General features: G+C 45.3%; 1 protein-coding gene and 1 long non-coding RNA gene across 2 annotated transcripts in view; both read left to right on the forward strand.

Annotated features, from left to right (window-relative positions):
• The window catches only part of EXT1 (exostosin glycosyltransferase 1), a 187,293-nt gene that overhangs the window by 21,010 nt on the left and 148,452 nt on the right, over positions 1–17,831 (forward strand). The window lies entirely within an intron of this gene.
• LOC114013156 (uncharacterized) lies at positions 8,264–12,423 on the forward strand. Its single transcript, XR_003556035.2, has 2 exons — positions 8,264–10,177; positions 10,886–12,423. It is a non-coding gene; the product is annotated as an uncharacterized LOC114013156 (long non-coding RNA).

Raw genomic sequence — 17,831 nt, forward strand, 5'->3', positions numbered from 1 at the left:
CTCAGCTCTGTTCTTCCTGTATTTGATAGAAGTAGGGTTACACTGTTCTGGTTTGGGTAGTGAGGAGGTGAAAAGGTTACTCTCAATTTTTAATGTGAGATATAAAATGTAAGCCACATGGGCAACCACGCAGTTGAAACAAACACCTGCAGCAGAGATACTATGGCTTGAAACACATCCATGCTGACCTGCAGGGCTTCTCGTGCGAGGGCATTCGTGTCTGGCACCTTGGTTCAAAAACAAACCAAATCTGAGAGCTGCCAGTGCCGGATGGTGCACCACAAGCATGTGATTTCAAAGCATAAACCTGATGCGAACTCATTCCACATCCAAATTTCCTTAGAATCCAAAACAAAACACCAAAGTGTGATGATGTGATGTAGATCTGGCAGGGTCTCTGCTGAGCTAGCTATTCACCGGGGTATCCTACCTCAGATCAGGTGCTGTTTCACCTGAAACTGGTGTGAAACCAGGTGCTGCAGCTGACAGAGATGCCTTCACCACCGCAGGCTCCTGGGCATTGCAGCCAGGCCTTGGGGAAAGCCCGGGGCTGAGAGGGCCCCGAACTTTAGTAAATGACTCTGGCTTAAAGAGCGTGATTTTCCTTTGAATGTGGTAACAGTGGTGTGTGAGGTGTGTTTTTAAATAGAGTATGTTTGCCTCGTGTCACTTTGGCAAAGAGTTCTTGTCTATGTACTCACTGACATCAAATTGTTTTATTTGCTGTCTCTCTCCCGTTAACGCAAATTTTATATTATGTGCTTACATGTATTAGGATCTTTTCTGTACAAAGGCTCAGGCATGGTTGCATTGGGAAGCAGGTGTGGCAGTGGCATTTGAGATGCTTTGCTGCTACGTGGGGTGGGAGAATGCCGGCAGCAAGCTGCGGAGTGGGGACAGAGCTGGTGCCAGTGGCGGCAGGGTGCCCCTGATGGGCAGGGTCGCTGCTGGGGGCTTTTGTAGCCTGTCTGGGGGAGGTCCTCAGTGCACCGCTCAGCGCTGCTGCACCAAGTTGAGTGGTGGTGGAAGCTTTGCTATAAATGAGATCTTGGAGGAACAGATGTAAAAGATGAGGCATTGCCTGCTTTTGGTCCCTGTGCAAGGCATCAAGTCAGGCAGCAGCCTGAGCTTCAGCTTCTGGAGACTGAAGCATCCAAAGGATGTCATCTTCTATGGTATTGAAATGCAGTGCTTGGAAGTGTCTTGCAACACCACAGTTTGTTAAATGCTGCAACTGGGGGGCACTGGGAAGAGCTGAGGTGACCCTGAGTGTGCGTTTGGGTAATGGAGCATAAATAGGATGCTTTATAAATGGTCTTTTTTTTTCTTCTCCTTCCCTTTCTGGGGCCAGTGTGTGTGTGTGTGTGTGTAAGTACTTGTTACTGAAACAAATGGATGCCACATCTGACAAACGATGACTTTTTTCTTTCTAGTCGCAAACGCTGCCTACGTTTTTACTCCACTTTTTTTTTTTGGTGACATCACAAAAGCTGATCTGACATGCCATGCACGTTTTCCCTGTTAAATTATGCCCTGGAAGTTTTGACCTCTAGCATTTCATAGTAGCTTGTAAATTATGTATGGAAATGTTCTGTATTGTTACCGCATGAACTCCACGGAGATGGGGTGTCAGAGTTGCTCGATTTGGTACCAAGCTTGGGAACCTTTCCCTGTTCCTCCCAAAACTCGAAGCATCACACTATTTTACACTCACTTATTGTATTGAAGATAACTTCTGTCTGTCCATGCAGAAAACCTGGAGTTGCTCTTAGCCAGATTAAAATAATGGATCACTTGAAAGAATATTGCCTAGTATTTATTGCTGCTCACCAGAGGATAATTTCAACAAGAATTTATCATATCTATTCAGCAGCAGACTAATAAATTCAGATCTGTTTAAACAAAGACTCGAGGAAGAACCTGCTAAATGCTTACGGTTATATTCATTGCAGGCATAAGCTACTCCATTTCACTCGATGTACTTGTACCTGCTTATGTCACCAATTAATTTGGCTCTTAATATCTTATTTTCAGCGCTTTACTTTCTTTCCTCTGGGTACTGCAAGTCATGTTCATCCCTGATGTAAGTCTATTGTAGATAATGGCATCTCTGATGCTTTCTGGCTTTGGATGGGTTTGATTTGTTGTTGTGGCAAAGTCTAGATAAAGAAAAACACTATTGCAGGAAAGAGTGATCTAATATGCTGAACCTGAATCCGGGAAGGTCTTGAATACAAATTCTCTGTGCTGTGTTTGTGGCTTTGATTAGTTCACCTGCTCTCTCTTTTTTTCCCTGGTTTAACACCAGGCTCAACGCTTGCCGTGTGAAAGGTTCTGCTATTTAGTATCTATGCAGTGTTTGTATATGGGAAGTGTGTGTAAATACATTAGTAGTTTGTTGGGAGATAATCTAAACATGAAAAAAACAGGAAGGAAATTGGTGGCCAAACGATGACTGGGAGCACACATGGAATGGGTGAGGGGTGCATGTTGATGTAATGTGAGCGTAAAGCTACATGGTCTTCTGGTGTGCCTTTCTCACCTTGAGTGGGCATCGCTTCAGAAAGCTAAATGGATGCTCTTAAAAACAAATGCTTTTAAAAATAAAAGCTTTCACTCAAACTGAAATTTCTTGCATGAAAGTTAAATTTGCAAAACTGTGTTCTCTGCGGGAATAGGAATGCTCTGAGTCTGTTGAGCATGTTATGTCTGGTGTTGCCCAGATTTTGCTCCATTATGGAGGTGTGTGTGGTGTGGGTGTCTCTGTGCATGTTCAGAACTGATGTATAGACAATGTTTTTCATTTATGCACATGCATACACACATTTTTCATGGAATTGAATGCGCTGTGACTTACTCTGTTTCACTTGTTGCCATCCCACCAACTCACCCTCCTTTCTTCGCATTTAATCATCTTTACAATTTGGCCACAGCAAACTCTCTGAAATAACATTCCCCACATACGTTAGGTGTGAAAACCAAACCTATCCACAGAGATCAAAGAGTTGGCTTTACAGAGCACAGGTTCCACAAACGGAAAGCCCAGCACATGGAACACGGTGGGTTTTGCAGGCTTTGTTCACAACCATTTTATAAATCTGTTCATCAGACCTAGCCATAGCAGCGAGAAGAGCAGCGCTGCCCAAGCTGAGAGTCCTGCTTCCCTTTCTGTGCTGGGCAGGGTTTAGCCAGCACTCATGCTCCACAGGAGAGCTTGTGGTTCATAAATGACCATGATACGTTGGAAAGCTCTGCCATGGTGAAAGTCTATAGTGTTTGGACCTGCAGAATATGAAGCATTAATAATGTTCAGGAGGAAAATGTGATTAATGGCAACCTTTTCTATGTAAAATAAAGCCAAGGAATACTGTGGGTATTAACCTAAAGGCCCACTAGCAGTTGTTGGCTTTCTAGGAAATGTTTGCATATGTTGGTGGTTTCTTTTCCATCACAAATGGATTTTTCTGTGTCCTGGGAGTGAATCACAATTTATTTTTTTTTCCACTCTGTTTTTAATTAAAAAGTAAAAGACAGGAAACCTTTTTAAACAAGTGGTGGTAAAGCTGAGCAAGCCATAGGAGATAAATAAACCTGCACGGATTAACTGAACCAAGCAATAGAAGTGACAGATACTTGTGCCTTCAGATCCTTGACAAAAATGTATTAATACGACTAATATGTTGGTTTCCTAATGTAATCTACTCTTGCATTGTAATCAGTTTTACATGGGCACTATGCTTTCTGAAGTCCAGAATAAAACAAAGCAACTGGTGTCTTGATCTTTGCCATTAGGAGTGGTATTAGAAGTGCAATGCTGATTGTAGCAAAGCTGCATATGGATTAGAATTATAGGCAAACAGGGACCAAGAGAGATCTGGGCATTTTTTTTATACTTTAACGTCTTCCAACATTTAAAACAGCTGGGCATGCTTGTCTGTGTGATCTTTAGGCTGCAAGCGGTTATGTGTCTGGTGACCTTCTGCAGGCAGCACTTACCTGGCAGCCTTGAAGTTGTCCATGCAGTTAGTATTCATCACGTACATGTTACAGGTTTTTAATTGCTTTTATGTCTGAATTGGTGACAGGGCTCTGTGATTTATCATACCTCCTATTTGCATGGCATTAATGCTGGAAGACTGGCATCAGAACTTGAAACGCTGTTGTGCTGGGGCTCGTGGATGTATATAGATGGTACAAGGTGGGGCTCCTAGCAGAAAACTGCTGTCATCTCCTGCATCTGTGGTTCTGCTTGGAAAAAAGAGAGGCAAGAGTCAATGTGCGGTGTTTAAAACTGGTGCTCTTTATTCTGGCTGCCATAATCCTGCAGGACCTCTCCATTAAAATAGCCAGAGGTGGTTTTAAATGGTGCTCTCCTGGGTCGTCAACAGGGAGTGAACCATACTACCAAGATCAGTTGTCTGGAAATACCCGCTGCCTCCGCCTGTGCTGCTGGCGGAGCGTCGGGTGTGTGATGGAAGAAGCTGGAGCTTCGCTGGCACTGCTGCAGCTCCTGCTCTGCCCAGGAAGCCCAAATATCCCTCTGCATGGCCTCGGGTGGGGTGGGATGGGAAAGGGAACTTCTTTGCTGTTCAGAATAAAATAGTGATGGAAACTGCAAAAATCTGAGTTTGTGACTATCGATTTGGGGTAACTGATTTATTGGAGTACGAGGGCAAAGAACAGAACTGGGTGCTCTGGCAAATTGCAGTTGTGCTGATCTGGCCTTGGAGCATCAGATGTTGTGTTCTCTCTCCTAAAAGCACAGGGGTGTCGAAGTCTGTATGTGGTTTTTTTACGGAATTGAGATAGCAAAGTGGCCTGCATGGTGTTTCTGTAGACATGTGTTGCTCACTAACCACATCTGAGCCTCACTGCAGGGTGGAGACTATTGGACTATGTGGATTTTGGCCCTTACTTCTTAGCATGGGACAAGGGAAGGTGGCACTGGGTGTGCAGCACTGTCCTTGGGTCTGGGGAGCCTCCTCTCTGCCAGCGACCAAAACCTGCTGTCAGGTTTGCGAGGGAGGTTTTAATGGCTGCGCAGCTGAGCGGCCAACTACCAGGAACAGTCTTAATGAGTGTTTATGATCCTTCCTGGTGCCTTCAGTGGTTTTGGTGCAATAAATGGACACCTTTTTAGTGCTGGTTTGAAAAGAGACAAACTATTTTTGTTAGATTGCTCCCCATTTGTGCCAAGTGTGCTGTGACCTCTGCCGGTCTCTGTGCATTAACAAACTTCTTAAAGGTTTTACGGACACTTTCCATTAGCCACGCTGTAGCTGTTGCCGTGAATATTTCATGTCAAGCGCAGTACTTTTTATTACTATTATTCTTTTTTTGGCTGCTCTGCTTCAAAAAAAGTGGATGTTCACCCTCTAGACCAGGCGGTGGCCAGCATGCCCTGCACACCCTACTTGCACCTTCCTCTTCACCCTCTCCCTTTTTTCAGCTGTAGCTATGAGAAAGTTTGCCCTAATGCCAGTGGCCTTGATACTTTTTTTTATTTCTGCCCCCTCCGCCCGCCCCAGCTTTTTATCTGCAGTTTGGCAAGGGCCTAAACGTCTCCTCCTCCTCCTCCTCCTCCTCCTGGCACTCCTCTGCAACCCCCAGGGAGTGGTGTCGTTTCCGATGAGATGTGCAGATGAGCTTCACTGGAGCACAGTGGCTGTCCGTGCTGCGCCTGGGTGCTGTGGAATGAATTCCTCATGCTTCATGGGCCTCTGGCCCCTCTTTACCTGCAGCAGAAATGGAGGAATGCCTGCAAGGCAGAGCCAGTTCTGAGGGCTCATGCAGATGTGCCATGTCTGGGGCACACCCTGAGCATTTTATTTCTTTGCTGTAGAAAACCCATTTTTCCAATTTGTAGCCCAAGTGCTCTTTGTTGGTAATATATTTGATAAATATTTTTTCCCTTGTCATTTTTTGGTGTCTGCGTTGCCTCCTGTCCCCTACTTGCGCACACTCACAGGTTGTGTTCCACCTTTTGCTTTTAAGGAAGACTCTGACTTCTTCCAGGAGGAAGAAGAAGGCATGCCCAGGATAACCAGCTGCATGGGGCAAAGGTGGTGATGGTTGAGCATTAGAATAAGTTTTGCTAAATTGTTTGTAGGCCTGCGTGGGTATGCTTGAATATGCCTTATCACTAATGCAGAGCAGGCCTGCCGTTGCTGTAGGGTAGGGATTTACATTCCCTGCTGGCCAGATGTTGTTGAAGGATAGATGATGGAACTTGTCCGAACTGCACGACATCTCTGTGTCAGAGCTGAAGACCGGACGTGGAGCTCCTCAGCGGCCATCCAACATGTGCTTTTCCCAGGTGTTGCCTTTGAATGGGGCTCGTGACCACTGGCAGGATGAGCTGCAGACCAGGGATTTCTGCTGGTGTTGCGCCCAGTCATGCCAAAAAGTCATCTGTTGGTTTCAGTTTTCCACGTCTGTGCTGACTGCTTCAGAAAGCTACTGCTGTGTCCTCCTCTGGAGGGAGGAGCAGTAATGATCTGTACAGCTTGCGGGAGACCTACTTGTTCTTATTTGGTGGCATTTCTACCTGAAAAACAAAACCATACCAAAACATACGTAAGCTCAATTGAAGTCAATGCCTGTTCTACCCGAAGTTACGAATGTTTCCTTTGCAGTGGCGGGATCATTGATCGTCTGTTCCCCTTTTAGTTTTCCCCAAATGGCTTCACTTTCAGGTTTTTAGTTGCTTCTAATACCACTCACGGAGTTTTTCCTGGTTTTAAGTTGCCATCAGCCATCAAGAAGAGTATGCCCCCAGAGTTAAAACTGTTTTAGGAGGGCTTTTTAGGCAGAACCTCTACAACTAATAAAGTGGAAACTTATCAATGCATTATTTGTGGTGAACACACAGCTCAGTTGTATCTTGTTGTGTTTGAGCTTAAGTGATTCGTAGACGGAGGTACCACCTCCCCTAAATCAGGCGGCTTCATTGTTGAGCATATGTGGTGCCTCGAGTGCGAGCAGCCTGTGACAGAGAGCCCTGGAAACAGAGCAAAGCTGTGTACTGCTACAGATGAAAAGCAAAACTGCCACCGTTGGTTTTGGCTCCTGGTGCATATTTCCTTTAATGCAAGTTTTGGGGGTGAAGCCCTTGAGTTCATTTTATGTGAACCGTGGTCACTGATTAATTGATTTCTGGCTGCGTGTGGGCTGCTGCTGGTTAATGTGTAGGTGGCCAAATCTGTCTGAAAACTTCCACGAGCTCTTTTTGCAGAAGCCGGTTCCCACCACTGTGGTGCTGTGCTGGTGTGCTTTAGGAGCCTGTCATGTGTTTGGGTTTTTGAGGTTTGAGAGAAAACAGACTGCACACTGTAACCAATGAGTACATGGAGTTATCTCAGCCGTGGTCCATGCTGGTGAGAACACAAGTAGGATGCTGCACCCATTGTCTGCAGAAGCCTTGTGCTGGTTGAAGGCATCTTCCTGGTGGGGATTGTATCAGCAGGTCTCTCTTTCTAATTGTTAATGTAGGTGTAATTTGGCCTCTGGTCAGCCAAGTTATAACCATATGTGCTGGGCTGGTTTGTATGTCAGCTGTTAGCGTTACGGTGGGATCGGGTGAGTGAAGAATATTTATCTGATGGTAGGAGGAAGATTTGGAGGCAAGAGGCTTTTCCTTCACCATCATTCCCGTGACTGGAGTAGCTGCGGTGCTTTGTTGTCCAATGCCTTCTGCAAACCCGCTTCCTTTGGTCCTTGTACTTCTGAGGCCAAGCTCAACCTGATCCATGGAGAGTCTGAAAACTCTTGCTTTGCAAATTGGTTCCCGAAGCCTGCGAATTGCAGTCATGGCATTACGGGTATTATAACTGCGGGGGCCTCATCTGCCCAGTGTCTCTCCCGGGCTGCTTTTCTGGGATGTGAAAATTGTTATTTTCAGTTCTGGATGCAGGTGTCAAGCGGTGGTTGGGGGTTGAGGGCAGAGGGCTGGGGCTTGAGAGGCCAAAGCTCGTCTTATCGCAGCCTCCCTGGGGTGATGCTGGATCATCATGGCAGCGAGACAGGTCTCTGCGAAACCTTCTTAAAATTTCACCATTTGCTCCACAAGTAGGTAATAGCTACGAGGCAGAAAATGCATTTGTTCTAACTCCCTGGGATCCAAATTAGCTCCTGTCTGTGCAAGACCTACCAGGCCAGTAGCTGCTCATTGCAGCAGCTGCAGACGGGTAGGAGTGAGGAAACGGGCTCCTGGCGTGCCCCCTGCACCTTTGGCTGGGGAGGGAGGGAGGGACAGTGTCCACAAGACGCTTTTGGAGGGAAGGGAAATGCTGCTGGTGTCCTGCAGGCATGGAGAAGCGCACAGAAGACGAAGGAGTGTAAGCTGTATTGTTGGTGAATATTTAATCATCGCTTCAGGTGTTTTTTTTTCTAGGAATAAGGAAGAAAATGTTTCTTGTGTGGAGAATTGTTAAGAAGTGTTAAGCGTTACTGGAAAGCAAGTGGTGGTTGTATCATAGAGCTAAAGCTTGCTGGCTTTCCCATGCAAAAAGCCTTTGTCTCCTTGCAGGAACGCCCCCATCACCCATGGTGTGCTTCTGTGCCAGATTAAACTGGTGTAACTCGTTTTATTGTTTTATTTCCTTTGGATTTAGGGAGTGAGAATCTGCGATTGATCTCTGTCTCCCTCGGTGCTGAGGAAGGGGTTGGAGCTGGGGTGTGGTTTTGCTGGAGGTGAGCCTGGCTGCCTCCTTGCCAGCACTGGGGTTTTAACCTGCAGTCTCTGAATTGGACATGCATAACAAAAATGTACTAACAAGCTCCTCTCTTTTTAATTGCCTTGATATGACATGCACTGGAAACAGTGAGGCTTCCCCACTTTTCCCTGTCCTATCCCTGACGGAAAAACATCTCCGACTGCTTCAACTTGGTTTTCCCTAAACGAAAGTTTACAAGCAACTGGGACACTTCCATCATTGCTCTAGCCTTTTATTCAAGATAATATTAAGAGACATCATAACATCACAGTGTCAGAGCAAACAAAGCACTGTGTAATTTTATCCCGTATTAATGCAGAGTGTCGCAGATGGTGCTATCATTAGACAGCAATCTATAAAAATGGCCCATGAGACAAAGCCCTGGCACAATTATTTATTCTTCAATTATTTATTCAGCCCTTTAGGATGTGTAATACTGACAGACAGCACAGAATGTACTGCCTACCAATTTGCAGATCTTGACTGACTCAGTCCTCTGTCATTGATGGAATAAAATATGTATGGGGGGAAGGGTGATGTAGCATGGCTTTGCTTTTTTTTTTTTTTTTTGTAGCTTGTTTTCCTGTTTACTACACGGCTTTAAGGCTGCCTCCTTTAAGCAACCCCCTCCACCCTGATGTTCATCTTTTTATTTCAGTTAATTGCAAGGAAGACTTAGTGCTCTCGACCTGAGGTTTTTAATCCCTTGTGTGTTTGGAGCCAGGGGTTGGTTCCCCTGCAGGGCTAACATCAGCTGGCCAGCCTTGCGGGGCAGACTAATTGGGCGGGCTCCTGCTCTCCTGCCAGCCCCATCAATCTGGGGAGCTCTGCTCTCCTCAACAATTGACAGTGCTGTGGATTCTGCATGGACCCCATGGGAAGCAGGATGGGACTTGCTGGTTTCCAGTCAGATTAATGGGCAAAGATGCAGGCTCGGTTAAGACTCTCCAGCCCAAGACATGGCATGCTCCTGACAGCTATTACTGTTGCAGTGGCATTGTCGGAGAGGAATTTATCACCTGCCAAATTTTTACTGTTGCTTTAACGTCAAAATGATGTCACTGCCATCAGAAGGAGCGCATCTGCCTCTGACTGTACCTCTGCCTCCCCTGTGGTAAGACAAATGTTTCTATGGTTGCCCAGTGAACCAGAACTGGGAACTGGTCTGGTTTAAAACTAAGGACTGGTTTAGGTTTAGGCTTTGCATGACTAGGAAACTGCTTAAGTGCCGTTGTCCAAAATGGCTCACATTCATCTGCAAAAATCCTCCTAAGTAGCTATATTATATTAACAGTAACTTTAATTCTGTAGGTTTTTAGAGTCCCAATAAAACGCAAATTTATCTGTCACCGGTGTCTCCTTTCTTTTTCCAGTGTGTGTTGGTTAGGTTCATCCCTTTGGCATCCATATTGTCAAAGCTCCTGCCCCTGTACTGAAGCACACCTGAAACTGCTGCCCCAAAGGTATCGTTCTGTATTGTTGGGTTGGTTTTTTTTAATAAAATCTATCTATAACATTCCTTTGGAAAGCCTCCTTTGCATTCCCCATGGCACTTCCCTTCATACCTGTGATAAAAATGAACAATGGCCCTTTCACTCAGAAACACAATTTCGGTTATTTATAGATTATATTAACTACATGTCTTTAAAACTGTAAAATCCAACCCTGCCCTTTTATTTGATGTTGAGTCATTCTGACAACTCCTTTGTATAAAGCTGGTAAATTTGGGGTGAGTGTAAGTAATCTCCCATTTTTCTAATTTATTGGTAAATCTATAACAAGTGCCTTGTTAACTGATAAGATAAAGTCTCTAATTAGATGAGTTTGTAATTTCTAAAGTGCCTGTTTAGAAAGCCAAGTTAGCAAGTTTTGTTTCTGATGAGATAGGATCTCTTGTTTATTCACTGACATTTAAGTCATTTCTTAAATTTGCAAAGAGCCTTGGTCTGGATTTTAAAAGTGGATGGAGAAAGTGCGGGTCTGGGCTGTACCGGACCCCTTCCCGGCTCTCGGGCCCAAGGGCAGCTGTAGCTGGCATTGCTTGACAGGACATTTAAGTCGTGTGGAAAGAAGCAGGTTTTGGTTCAGAGCTGCCACGCTGTCACCTGTTTAACCCGGGCAGCCTCCTCCAGCTCCCCGCTTCCACCCAGGTCCCCTTTTCTCTTTTCCAGCTGGCATGACCAAGAGTTCACCTGCTTCAGCACTTCCGAGACAGCAGGTCCTGGCGCAAGCTGTGTGTGCGTGGTGCCCGTGTGTGTGTGTGATTGGTGTGCCAGGCCCTGGGGACACACCGGAGCTGTAATTCCCAGTGCTGGGCATACGCTCTCTGCAGTGGGAGACGCAGCGAAGCCAGGGAGGGGAAGAGCCCTAGTGCTGCCTGTCACGCCTGCGCCCAGGTGAGCCATCCTGCAGAAAAGTGGCCTCACCTACTAGGGCTGTTTCACTATTTAACTCGATTTAAACCACCCGTCATTGTGTATTCGCTAGTCACACAAGCAGAAATGGGTGAAAACCTCACTCTTTATTGCTCTGGGTTTTTTTTTTTCCCCTGCCCTGTGGTATTTTTAGGTCAGAGAAGTCCCTCAAGGGGCTGGGACAGCAAGGGAGAGAGGGAAGGGCAGCAGCCAAAGCTGCCATCCGCATGGAGATTTTCCTCTTTCTGGGAAGTCACTTCCCAGTAAACTGCCTCAAAGCTTCCTATCCTCACTCTCCTATTTAAAGAGCAACTAAATTCAGTGAGGAGGCTGAAAGAGCTAAGACTCAGTTCCCCTTGTTCCGTTTTTGGCATCTCTCCCCCCCCCGAGGAGAGCTATACCGTGGCTAATCCCCAGGGTTGTCCTGCCACCCACCTTCCTGGGTTCAGGGTGGGAATGGGGGGGCGACGACGACCAAAGCTGAATCCTTGGGATGTGAGGCTGCTCTGAAATACCAATTGCTACGGTTAGCCAGGTCTGTTTGTCAGCACTATTCAGTGCTGCTTAATCCCCCTTTGTGTCCACTTTGGAACAACAGCTGGGATTTTGCAAGTTGGTTCATGCCGTGGGAGAGCGAAGGTGAAACCGCACTTGGGAAGGCACAGGGTGTGGGGGTGTGTGCACACATGTGCTTCATTTTCATGAGGTGTTCATAAAATGTTAAGAAGAATATATCCGAGTGATGTTAGCAGCTTGACTTAAGCAAAGAAATTTGTGGCGAAGCCTGAAAGATCTCTGCTGAGACGCAGGCTTTAACCCAGGCAGTTGTGCCAAAAGATCCAGAAAAGGCTTAATGGCAGGAGATAATGCTGCTGTGTCAGCACACATTTTCACCCCTAGCTGTGAATTTCCTGGCTTTTGTGTACTTGAGTTAAACCCTGATGTTAGTAGCCCATCACCCCCTCCAAATCAGTACCCTCAAACAAAGAGAGAATCAAATCCCAGCAGTTTGCTGCTTAGTGGTAGAGACTGGTGGGTAATAATGTGTTTGGAAGCATGAACCTGATGAACACGGAGAGTGTTGTTACAGCCTGCAAGCGACCTCTTAAATTTGTAGTAGTTTGGGTCAGTATGGACATTTCTGTCCAGACGTTCCCAGAAAAATACATTTAGTTTGTGGATCAATAGCTAGAGCTAATGAGTCCTTGGGACGCGCAGGTGCAATCACCGGTAATCTTTGTGCTGTTGCTAATAGCAAAACATATGTGCATGCTAATAAAAAAATCTTTCTTAAACAGTTGTCTGGTTATGCTTCTTTTAATGAATGCAGGCCGCAACCAAACATTTTTATATTCATGATGACTGTATAATCTAATTACTGTCGCAATTTACCTATTGCTTTATTTCGCTGTTTAGTCCTTGTACCCTGCAAGTTTCTAGGCAGGAGCATGTGCTGCAGTAATCCCTGTTACATCCTAGGCGCTGGAAATGCCACATGAGCTCTCAGAGCGTGGTAACAGTGGCACCTGGGGCATTCGCATGCTAAGGGACTCGATCATTCTGACAGCATCAAAACAGGGAAACAGATAGTGGAAAGAATAACAAAGACACCTAGCAACACTTCAGCGACAGCGGGATTTGGTTTTGAGGCTCTGATTCTGTGCTGGAATCCATTAGATCTGATCCCCAGGTGTCCTGCTCCCTCAATCTCCTGTAACAAGAAACAGTCAAGAGAAAGGGAAATCTCTCTTGAACTTGAAGATGTAACTGGTGTGCGAGTGAATCTATCTAATCCAGCAAAGTGGAGGCAGAGGAAAGGGGTTATCTTCTGCCCCAACGAAGCCCTTCTCAGTGTCTACAAGTGAGGAAACATGCAAAAGTATGATGTTCTTGGTAATCCATCCTGTGTGCATGCCTTGAGGTAGCCCTGGGACAGCTGTGCATTGAGTGTGGCGTATTCACACTGTCTGCAGCCCATCAGAGCTCAGCTATCCTGCCAGCCCCTTCCCAGAGCACTGAGAGGGGGGTGCAGGACTAGTGTGTCTGAGGGACTGATGCCAGGCAGGGGATGATGCCGGTTATATCCCTACCAGTCATACCCCAAGTTGGTATTTACTGTGACCAGTGTTAAGGCTTAGCATGGTTGGAATTATGGCCTTTTGAGTATTAGTTCTGCAGACTAAATAAACTGGACACATGAAATATGGATGTGTTTTGTTCAAGGTGGGTTGTCTGGATTTGTGTGATAGTTGCTGGAGAGAAAAGTGCACTCCAGAGTGCAAGTCTTTTCGTCCTGATGTGGCATTAAAAAATAGGTCAGATGACTCAGGCCCTAAAGCTTGACCATGACCTCTGCAGAGAGACTAGGTGACTGCTAGCTCAGGTTGTAGTTACTTGTACCTGGATTAGATGAATATGGGTTTGGGTTTGTGCTTAAACCCAGCCTAAGCAGAGGTGGTGCTTTCATGGCAGAACAAATATTTCTATTTCCAATACCTGTGGAAAAGCTACATGCTGAATTTATCTGGAAAATGAACAGCTTTCCCCATTGCTTTTTTTGGATGTTGTACAGGGACAAAGTTCAGAGGTGCCATTCTGTGTTCTTTTGGCATCAGAAATTTCCCCCAGTGTTTTTGCCTTTGTCCTACCCTCGCAGGCAGGCAAGCATACCCATTGGCATGTAGAACTGATCCCCTGTTTCCCATCTCCCTTAGAATTTTCCTGGTGCCCTTGGTTTTGTGGCAGATGGTCTATAGGAATAAGAGTGGGGCCATCAATCTGTTGTAAGTCACAGGTTCTGTGAGCATGTTGATTTGCAGAGCTGATCTCTAAAAATTGCTGATCACTGTGGTTGTGTACTGCGTACTGTTACGAGCGGTGCTTGTGGTCCACAGTGAGGAGTACAGTACAGGACCTATGAAATTACAGCTTATGAAATGAGTCTGCCTTTTTTTAGTAGGGTTTGAATGCTGTGTGGAAGATCTATGCTACGGTAACTGGAGATAGGAGGAGGAAATCTTTTCATAAGCCAGGTCTTCTTTTAATCTCGTTTGCCCCCAATATCCAGATTGCTGAGCAGAGCCTTTGGTCCCACTTCCCTCCTCTATCTTCCCAAGAAGAGGAAAGAATTTCGCTTTGTGCTGTTGTACATGGGTTCAGGTACCACCAAAGTGTGCACCAGAGTTAGTTAGGATAACTATAATGTGACTGCCCTGCTTTAATACTGAAAGTGCTTATTAAAAGCCCCTTTTCTGTGCAAGGCAGTGCCTATGAGCTTTTGCATACATACCTGACTTTGTAAGCTGATATTTTACGGGTGTCCATGTGCTCCTCATAGAGATGCGCAGTTTGGAGAGGGACTGATGGGCTGACCCAGCTGTTCAGAGGCTGCTGCAGCTGCATGCAGGGTTTTGGAAAACTTTGGCAGCTTTTTACCTGAGGAGTTCAAAAGTCCATAAACTCCCAACACTGTCAAGTGGGAAGAAGGAAATGAAGCATTTTTATCCCCCTTTTTTTTTGTGAACTGATACAAACACAGATCTCCTCTTTCACCTTTCAGACAGAAATGAGTTAAAATGTAAATGCATAGTTAGTGCTGTCACTGAATCAAACAATCACCATCTATTTATTTTTTCCAGTGGGCCTCTAACTTCTGAATCTTATAGACAGTATAGATATTGCACATGACTGCCATGTAAACGTGCAGATTGTGTTTTCAGTAAAACCAGAATACACAAAATTCAAAAGTGGGGTTTATTCCACATTATTCTACTTATGCCAGTTTACTATGAAAACAGAATTTGGCTGTCTTTCTTTCACTTTTTAAAGAAGTGCAATATCTGTTACCCTTTTCCTTCACCTCTCTAGCACTTCAAATATTACAAATAGATAGAACAGCTAAAATAAGGGGGAGGTTTTATCAAGTGATTGGTTGGCAAGCAAGGTTTCTTTTTTACAGAAGAAGAGAAGCAGACAAATTGGGTGAAACTCTTGTCTTTGAGGATTTTACTACAGAGTGGTGGTTTTCACTGTTGGTTTCTGTAGTGTGTCGCTCATTATTCTTCTCGAGGCAGTGGTGAACACTGATTTTGCTGATTGCTCTGGGCCATGGCTGATAGACTGCCCGGGAGCCAGCTCCAAACTACACAGAGCAGGGATTGCGAAATCTAAATATATAAGTAAATAACAATAATTAAAACCCCCCAAAACAGGGCAGCTTAAAGAGGAATCTTAAAGCTTAGAAAATCAGGACAGCTTAAAGAAAAAAATCTTTAAGAGGGCATGGGAAGAGGCAGTTATTAGCATGCTCTTTTCTATGTTTCTTCTCTGCAAGGTTCCTTTGGATTCTGAAACCTGATGAAAAGGATGAACATGGGAACCTTATCGTGGTCCCCAGTGCAGCCCTCCTGCATTGGGCTACAGATTTTAGAAAGTATCTTGCTGACAGACCCAGAGAAAATTGTAGCTTCTTGTGGCTGTATAGGCTGCTTGGAAAACAATGCCGTTTAATGGGAATAATATTGCAGAGCCTTAAGGATGAACTGTGGTGTGTTGTTCAGTAGCCAAGTCTTGTCAGACAGATACAGGTCTTCATTTTGGAGAGCAATGCTTCTGGGCCATGCAGAGAAACATCCAATAAAGGTTTTAATCTGTGGGAAGCTGGATTTCCCCCGTGTTGTGTGAGACCTAGATGTCACTTAAATCCCATGTATCTGCCAAATTACTTCATAGGTGGATCAAAGTAGCATCTTGGCTTTGCGGTGACCCCCTGTGCTAGGGAGGGTTTGCTCCCTGGAAACATCACAAAGAAAACCTGAGGGAGCAGAAATGTTAAGGGTCTTCATTTCAATTGATCAGTCACTTGTCTTTCAGTAGCATCTTTTTTCCAGGTCTCTGCCATAGATCAGGTAAAAAAAAAAAAATAAAAAAAAAATCAGTTTTCAGCTGGTGTCTCACAGGCTGGTCCCATGTAGAGCCTGTGTGTGTAGGAATCATGGAGTCATAGAATACCAGGTTGGAAGGGACCTCAAGGATCATCTGGTCCAACCTTTCTTGGCAAAAGCATGGTCTGCTCAAGCTAGCCCAGCACCGTGTCCAGCTGGAATCTTCCAGGTGTCCCATGGTGGGGAATCTACCACTTCCCTGCGGAGATTATTCCAACGGCTGATTGTTCTCATTCTGAAAAATTTCCCTCTTGTATTCAATCAGAACCTTCCCAGGAGTAACTTGTACCCATTACTCTCCATCTTTTCTGTGTGACAGGAGCTAAACCCCCTTGGGCAGGATGGCCCAAAGTAGCTGGGGGGCAGCGGGGTGACGCGAGGTGTGAGCAGTTGGGTATGGAGCCGGGGTTTGCTCAGCAAGCATGGCGTGGAGCCTGCAGCTGGCCGCACGCACAGACCTCTGCTGCGGACAGGACGGCTCTGCCAGGGACGGGAGTGCTTTGCCGCGGACGGGACGGCTCTGCCAGGGACGGGAGTGCTCTGCCGGGGACGGGATGGCTCTCCCGAGCCTGGGTGGCATAGCTGGCACGTGGGCACGTCGCAGCAACCCCGGGCATGTGTCTCCTCTTGGCTCTCCGTTGGGGAAGCAGGCTCAAGGTGCCCATCTGCTTGAAAAGGGTCTGCAGAAGTGATTTGAAACCAGCTGCAGGAGTTTCATTTTGGGGAAAGTTTGGGTGTGGGAGAGGAGAGGGCTGTGAACAGGGGAGTGGGGTGAGAGAGGGAGGCAGGCCAGCGTGTCTGTGTCATCCCTGTTTGGAATGGGGTGGGCTACGAGCAGTGCGACGCTTGCGGGAGGATTAGAGCAATAAGGGCTTCAGTATCTCTGAAATGAGAAAAGAAGGAGTCTGGTGTATTGTGGTCACGTTCCTGAATGAAACTATTTTACAGTGGTTCTGCTAAAAGGTTTTAGCACCAGAGAGAAAATAGGAATGTTTCAATTCTCTTTACAAGTACGGTCTATTTGCATTAATTCTTTTGTGTTACACTGAAAGGAATGTCCTGGCAAAATGTCATTTTAAAGGATTATTTTAGAGTTTAAATGTGTCTTGCCAATCCCTTCTTTCTTTTCTTCACCTCCAAGAAGAGCAGGGTAATGTATGCTGAAATAAATTTTGGCTTCCTAGCTATTTAGGGGCATATGAGTAAAAATTAATTCAAAAGAACTTAAGCTTACAGAATGGAAAACATTTGCTCCTGCAGTTCATTGCAACTGATGAAATTTTTTATATTTACTTTTCCACTTTTCAGTTTTGGTTTGAGGTGCTAGGACTCAGGTTTACAGCCTGAAAAAGGTAGAAGCTTGGCTTGGATGGTCATGTTTTATTTTTCAGACTTGTCCAGGTCTCATGTCTCTCCTTGTCTACAACCCTTGTGAGGTTGTTTTTATTGAGATTTTGATGTATGTAAATTGTGCAAAAGTGATGAATTGAAAGTGAATAATAATTTAGCACTTGATTTTGAGTAGCACTCTTGACATAGTGAAATTAGACTTTTATCACATTCTATTTTTAATATAATTTTAAAAAAGAAAGGAAGATAATTGACTGTTTCTTACTGAATTTTATAAATGGCTTTGTAACTGTTAGTGGTTCCAAAAAGAAATAAACTTGAGTGAGGCATAACAGGATCTGCTCTATGACTTTTGGCAGAAGATAAGCAATACTGCAAGATGTACTTTTCACAGATGCTGCAGTCTGAAC

Source organism: Falco peregrinus, chromosome 3, assembly GCF_023634155.1.
Source record: "Falco peregrinus isolate bFalPer1 chromosome 3, bFalPer1.pri, whole genome shotgun sequence".
Classification (NCBI taxonomy): Eukaryota; Metazoa; Chordata; class Aves; order Falconiformes; family Falconidae; genus Falco; species Falco peregrinus.